Raw genomic sequence first — 7,658 nt, forward strand, 5'->3', positions numbered from 1 at the left:
TATTTGAGTATCTCTGTATTTTATCTCTGTATCAGTTTTCAGGCTGGCTTTAATGTATCATTTTTCCATTTTTGGAAGATATGATTTACAAAAAAGAAAAGAAAATGGCAATTATGAGGTTTATTGGACCATCAACTGTATGAATTGCATTAACTTTTTGTATGCCAAGCTTGACACAAGATGTCTTATTTTTGTCTCTGATTTTTTTTTTTCTTCAGGTAGTACCGTACTTCAAATGTTGCAGAAGGGTTTCATGTCATCTTGGATATAGATTGGCATGGCTGATTTACCGTGAATTTTGTGAAAAAGAGATGAAATAAGTGTACTAAACTTTGATATGCCAAGTTTACTTTCTGTAGCAGATGTTTCTCTCTTCTATGAGAGGTTTCTGTTTGTTTGTTTGTTTGTTGTTTCCTCCAATGAATGCGGGAATTGTAATCTTAGAGTACAATGAGTTTTTTAGTCTGTCTGTCCATTGAAAAACTTTGGTGCAAATATTCTTTCTTTCTTCTTTTGTTTTATTAGCTAACTTCTTTGTTACTGCAGCATAACTCAAAACAGGACATTATGTGTACAGGTGGCTTTCTCCAAACATTCCAGTAGCTATTATGAGAGAGAATCGTGAAAAATACAAGCGACAATGCACGACGTCTTTACTTTCTTTCGATGCATGTCTCTCAAAAGTTTTTCGGCAGCCGGTGCCGGGAACAGTTCTGTTTTTTTGAGCACGGGATTTACAAGTTGTAGATAGTATCACTATTCTAGAGGAATTTAATCTTGTGAAGAGACTGGCTTTTAGCTCATGTCATATTACTTCTCTGTGTGATATGGATATATGTTTGATACTACCATATCGAAAATGCAGACAAACGCCATGTTTTTTATAGCTTGTAGTACTCAGCTGCTGAGAATATTATGATCATGTTTGTTTACGAGTATCGCGTAAGTTAATAGCCAATTCAACTTTGTCACTGCAAGTGTAGTTAGCAACAATTCAGGTATAGCGTATGTTTCAGTCTCATTTTCCACTTTGTCCTCAGTAGAAAATGCTTCTTTCCTTGTTTGTTTGTTTGTTTGTTTTTTCAGTTACATATCAATAATGTTGTGTACATACACGTCTCCAAAAATATACATATAAATATATATATAAATATATATATATATATACCATACAATGTACAAAGATATTTGATATTTGAGACGTTAAATAGTATCACTTTTACCTTCATGGTCAAGCAACATTCTAGGATGATGAGTAGTGATGTTTTGTGCGTATAAAAATTCTCCGGTGGGCCGCCACGGGCTAGTGACGAAAAAAATTATCACAGGGCGTGACGCACATCCTGTGCATAGACTTTCTCTCAGTACGTGAATGAACACAATAGCAGTGTATACATGTACTTACATACGATATATTTATTTTTCTCCGTGAATGCGTGTGTAGTTGGAGATCAGTCCTTTTCTAAGAGCTGTGATCTCCCGAGTGTTCGTGTGTCGTCCTTACTAAAAAAATAAAATAAAAAAAAAAGAGAGAGAAAAGAAATGGCAAAGAAACAAATTATGAAAAGGAAGAGAAATCTGCAGTATTTATGAAGAAAAAAAAATGGAAAAAAGTTAAAAAGTCATATGAAAATATTCCATGACATGTGTTGTAAATAGCAAAATGTAAATACACATTGAAGAAAGCTGTTGCTGGTAGGCTTTCTGTAGACGATTTCATGTATACCAAAATGTTTTCATTCAATGTCAGGTGTGAAGCTACCTGAGCTACACACTAAAACAAAAAACAAAACAACAACCACACAAAACACAAACGGCCTGCTTCTCTATGTAGTGCTATTTGTATTCGACATCTCTAAGCTGCGGCATCGCAATACGGTGCAGAGTGAGGTATTAAGGTACGATGAATTTGCATCATTAGACACAACCTCGCAAACTAAACTTTTTGCAAAGAGAATGTTGCCCTACTCCCCGTCCATATCCCATCATGCCCCACGGTATGGTAGCTTGATGGGCATAAACATATCTTGCCAATGTGCACTCTTGTGGGATTTGTGGGCAGTTGGGTATTCTCGCTTGGAAATTTTTGTCAGATACGTCTGAAAAACAACAAATCCAGGAGACTAATGTTCACACGTTAGCTTTGAAACAAAAACAACAACAAAAACAAATCTTACGCTGATGATGAAAGCCACAAGAGGTGTTCAATCAAATGCCACGCTGTTTCTATTTCAGAGGTAGGGTATAGTTTTTACCTTTTTTTTATTGCAGTTCAGCATTCAAAGAGCACCTTTCTCCTAGCTTTTGTTCTTTGTTTTTAAAAGATAAGTGGATATTGACGAATATTACCAAAATGAACGGCACAAGCAGACCAGTGTCTCCCCCTATATATCTGTAGGCCAGTCATTACCCTAAACTCGACTCCTTCCCCATGTGCTTGGAAGCTTCACGGCATTGCCTGTACGATCGGCGCAACATAGGGTCAGTGGAGTTTTTACAGACCAAAGATCCACCTGTAACGGATGTTCAGTTGATCCTCCGCGGACAGAGCGTTCAGTTTATACTCAGAAGGCTGGAAGATGTTTGACATGCCGTACTCAAAATAGATGTAGCTGTTCATAGTGATCTGATATTTTCGTAGAGCCATATATTGTATCCAAGATTCTCCATATTTCATGCGTCATATTTATATGTATGTGTATATGGGTTCTTTACCTCTGATTTGGATTTGTAATCCCCTTGAATTTTGATTTTTTTTTTCTTAACTAAATGTTAAAAGTGTAGTTTGCTGCCAGAGATGTCTGAAATCCAAATATCCTCTATCTAAACGTGGATCCACATTTTGTTTTACCTTTTTTGTTGCGTATGTTTCGGAGAGATATTCTATGTTGTGAGTAATGGAGTCTGAACCATACACAGATGACAATAGGGTGGGACCATCATGCAGAGAACATCTACAATCTACTGTCGGTCTGTTGCTCCATGCAATGAAGACACACTTAATTTCTCATCTGTACCTGTGCGGCGGCGGCGTAAACTCGTAGACTTTAGTGACGGGGTATTACAGGGATTGGTATTTTGTTTTTCCCCTCCAATATTCTATTGCGTTGACACTGACATTCCATTTTATTAGAAAAGAGGGACCAAAATATTTATTTCAAGAGAACCAGATTCTCATGCAACATTCTCTCCTGTATTTCCTCTTATTTTGTTTTTTATGCATTCTAGTGGCTTTACAAAATGCGTATGTTACATACATAGTCATGAATTGATGGAGTTTGTTTAAAGACACACACTTTGTAGCATCGATTTCATGTTTTTTTGAGAACATTCCTACTGGTCAACAATCTATTGCTATTGAAAGAGAGAAAATTGAGGGCAGACAAATGAGACTGTTCCATGATGTGATAATACGACATTACCTCTTATCGTAAGCATTCCCCATGCTGCTGTTCAAAAGAGTCCAAGCTTTGCTTAGGGAGGTGCGCCATCCTCCTACTCGTTTGTTGATGTCATGTTTTTCATGGAGGCAATACAGGTAGGTGGCAGAGTAATAAAGTCTACAAAACGTTCGTTGCTCAGCAGACAGAAACGGGGCACTATAGCTTGTGATAGGATGAACATCCAGCCCAAATTTGAATTCATCTGGTAGACTTTAGGATCTTGAAATCCAATTTTGGAGGTATAGGCGGATGGCACATCATAAGTGTATCTTGTTGTTGATCAAATGCCAGAATGGGGGTGGGTAGGTGGGGAGGGGGGGGGAGCTTACAGTTCATGCAACACTTGTGCAAACTTGAGTATGTGAGATTTTAAGTGCTCACACTTGTGGAGAGACCACGAGGCTATACTGACAAAAGCCAAACACAGGAATCTTTATAGCTCAGAAATACGCAATCAGGTCATTGGCAGAAATATGCATTGTACCCGGTACTCTTACGTCTGTCCCTAGCTGCGTCTGGGCACGTAACGTTTGAAAAGAGGGGTGGGGAGAGAGAAATATGTAGTCTGTCAGGAATCACAGACACATCAGCAAGACCCTGCCCAGTTAACATTTGAATGTAAAACAAGCAGGACTTAGCTCTGAAAGGGATCAAGTTGAAGAGACCATTATTAGGGATTGGTAGGATTTCTCTTGCTTTTCCTTTTTTCTTTTTTTCTTTTTTTTTTAGTGAGTCTGTATTTTGAGAAGGGAAACAATGCCCCAGTTCAGGAAGAACTTGTGACGTGAAGTAGATCTGGTCCGTTGTACATCTTCGTGTAATGTAGTGAAATGCTCGATACAAGCCTTGTCATTTGTTCCCTTTGGTGAAAGGTGTTTATCTAGAGATAAGAAAGCATAAGGAAAAAACTATACTGGTATCTTTTCAATCCTGCCTTGGCTGATGAACTTGCCTTCAACAACATATCGACATTAATCCACTCGGCACACACATAACATGTACTTGGTGCTACATGGTTCCATCGCAGATCAACAGAGGAGCAGCCAAAGGATCCTTTTCACGGCTCAGAGATTCTAATCCAAATCAGTATGTACAGTATCACCATGTAGAGTATGTGTAAACAAGGTATCACACCCTTTCGTGTGATAATGTAGTATTTCAGAAGTGAGATCTCTCTCCATAATACACTCGCACCTGTGAGAAAACGAAACTTTGGACGCGAATTGTATACTTCCCATTAATGTTCTCATGCAGCTGTACTACTTTATAACCCCCAGACAGCTTGACAAAGCCTTTATGGAAGAGCATAATTATGTAGTGCACATAAAATTGATTATTATTTTTTTCTTCATTTTCAAATTGAAGTATGAGATCTACTCTTTAGACTTCTATGACTTTTGCAAGCCATGGCAGCTGGAAATACAAATGATTATTTTAATGAATACATTAACAGAGATGTATATGATGCACTCTCAGTGCTACTAGAGTTATAAGTTTATCATTATTTGCACTTGGTCACCGAAACAAATTGATGTCACTATTGAATCATTAATTGTTACTACAATCGCAGCGTGATTTCAATCGGCAGGGCAATAAATGCTGAAAACCAGAGCGTTGTCGGCTCTGGATTCTGCTCTTTCTTTTGTCTTCTCTGATGATCGAGGAATGATGGAGATCTACACATGCTGCCGTAGGACCGTTGGAAGGTAGTGATGAACAAAACGCTGTCGGAGATTTTCTCTCTCCGCTTTGACATCCGTGTCTTCAGCAGAGAAATTCAGAGCTAGAAAGCCGTAATTGACCTTGGGTAACCAACAGATCTGTGATTTTGTGTCTTTATTTTGCGTCTGCCTTCGTGCCTCCGCCCATAGGGGAAGCCAGAGGCACAGTGCATCCAGGTTGTCTTTACATGTGCATGTACATCCCAACATCTCGTCACAATTTTAAGAAATGCCATCTAGCAAATATTTTTCCTTTTTGTACCAGTACCTGGCCAGGTATTGCTATATACCTGATGTGAACATGCACTAATAAGAATTTGGGCAAACTCTCTGTAGAGGTCAAAGGTCAAATGTGTCGAAACTGCGGCTCAAAATAGCACTTTCCAGCTGTAACCTTGGCGAGCAAGGTACAGTGGTAACATATTTTGGTGAGAAAGTTAGAAATACATTGACACATGTGTAGACAAAGTGAAGGTAGTGAAAGATCAAAGGTTAAGGTCAAAGGTCATTGATTCATTAATCAATTTCATTCATTTGAGCAAAGGGCACTGCTTTTTGCAAGCAAGCATCATTTTCAGTTATTATTTTTGTTTTTTGGTGAGGAATGTCCAGTGGTACTGTAATTGATGGAACAGGTAGGAATGAATACAAAAATGTACTTACAAAATCATTACGTTAAGGTGACAGGTTTAAAGACAGAGGTCACAGTACTTTGATTGAAAATGGTATTTTCCAGCCAGAATGTCAGCTAGGATTGTCCAATATTTGTATGTGATAAGTGGATAGACATGAATATATACAGATAGTTTCCTGAAATTACAGGAGTGAAAGGTCAAAGGTCAGCCTCAAGGGTCAACAAAATTAAAGTAATCATTCCTCTTCTACCCGAATAGAAAAAAAATCCAGTAACAATGGCTGGTGTAATGGATAGAAATACACTGGGAACTATTACCCTAGTACAATAAGGGCTAGAAGTCAATTTGTGAGTTAAGTGGTCGAGATCAATGGATTTCATTCAAATACACTGTATGAATGAAGGGCCAGGCACCTGTATTATTATGCAATGATTGCATGTGTGAATACTGAGGCATTTCAGTTAACTGGGGGAGGTATTACCGAAATTGCTCTAGCATTGTTTTTGTAAGTTGCTGTATATGGATTGGTCCCATCTGTTTTATTTCCCTGTAGGCCCTTTGAACATGTTGGGGGTGCTGTAGCCATTGTATTCTTTTTCTGTCTACATCTGATCAGAACATTATCTACTTGATCACTATGGTGTTCGTCATTTGTATGTATTAAGTGCATACCTAGCAATCAAATCATGTTGCAAGACCCAGTGTGTTTGAAACTTGAGGGATTCCAGAAATGTGTTGTTTTTTTTTGTTTTTTTTTGGGGGGGGGGGGTTTTGCTTTGCTTTGCTTTGCTTTGCTTTCAGCCTATCTCCATATTGTGGCTTTAAACTGACTTAATGATTCCCCCCCCCCCCCAAATCAAGACACCACATCCTTATGTTGGCTTAAAATGTAAAGGTCAGAATGCTGGAGTATAATTTCACCAGGGTTTGATCGCAACTATCTGTAGCACTCATTTTCTAGTGAAATCTGTCCAAAAAGCGCTCCCAGCGAGAAAAGTCAATTAAGGATTTTGTATGCCAGTGACGATTAGCAAAGATACGAAAAGAGGCGAACAGCACACGAGGCTACGAGTTCCATTCCCTTAGTCTTTCAAGCGTTTACCAGTCATTCTACTAGGAGAGAAGTACTTGCGCACACCAGAGATATGCCATCCTTAGCTAAATTCGTAAAAAGCAAATATGTCACACTTTCTGTATACAGATGCTGTTACACAGTACAGTAGTACATACATCGGCAATGGTTTAGTGGTGGTACTTGTAAGTGGGCGTCGATATACAATGTACCATTGTACCCATGTATTTTGATTGCTGGGAATGAATGTTATTTTATATAGGTTAAGTCCTGTTGCGTATGTTCTTTTGAATATTGCGTTGTACGTTTCCATCGATAAAATTTCAATACTCTGTGGATATTTGCTCTGCCAGTCCTTTTGTACCACTTCATATTTGCTATTGGTTTATATTTGTGCATGTGACTTCAAGTTAAGAATTGATTCATAATGTGTTGCAATTTTAAATTTTAGCATTTATGTATATATTTATATTTGACATACTGGTGTTCTTCTGTTGTTGGTTTTGTTTTTTTCCCCCTTGATAGCTTTGTGCAGTAGTGCTGATGCCGATGTATGTATGTTTTTAAATCGGCCACAGAATACCAACAGTTTAATGTATTGTAGGCTAAGAACAAGATTCCACTTGCCAGTTCCTGGCCACAAGGGTAAACTTTTTGAGCAGGACGTGATCAGAATCTAAGCTTTCAAACGTATCTGCAGCCATAATTCAGACAGCAGACGGGTCGCAAACAGATGTTTATGTTTTTGGATCCGACATTATTTCAGTTTTGTTATATTGCAGTGATA

Source organism: Diadema antillarum, unplaced genomic scaffold (assembly GCF_040938485.1).
Source record: "Diadema antillarum isolate AM-2024a unplaced genomic scaffold, OU_Dant_1.0 seq00000751_RagTag, whole genome shotgun sequence".
Taxonomy (NCBI): Eukaryota; Metazoa; Echinodermata; class Echinoidea; order Diadematoida; family Diadematidae; genus Diadema; species Diadema antillarum.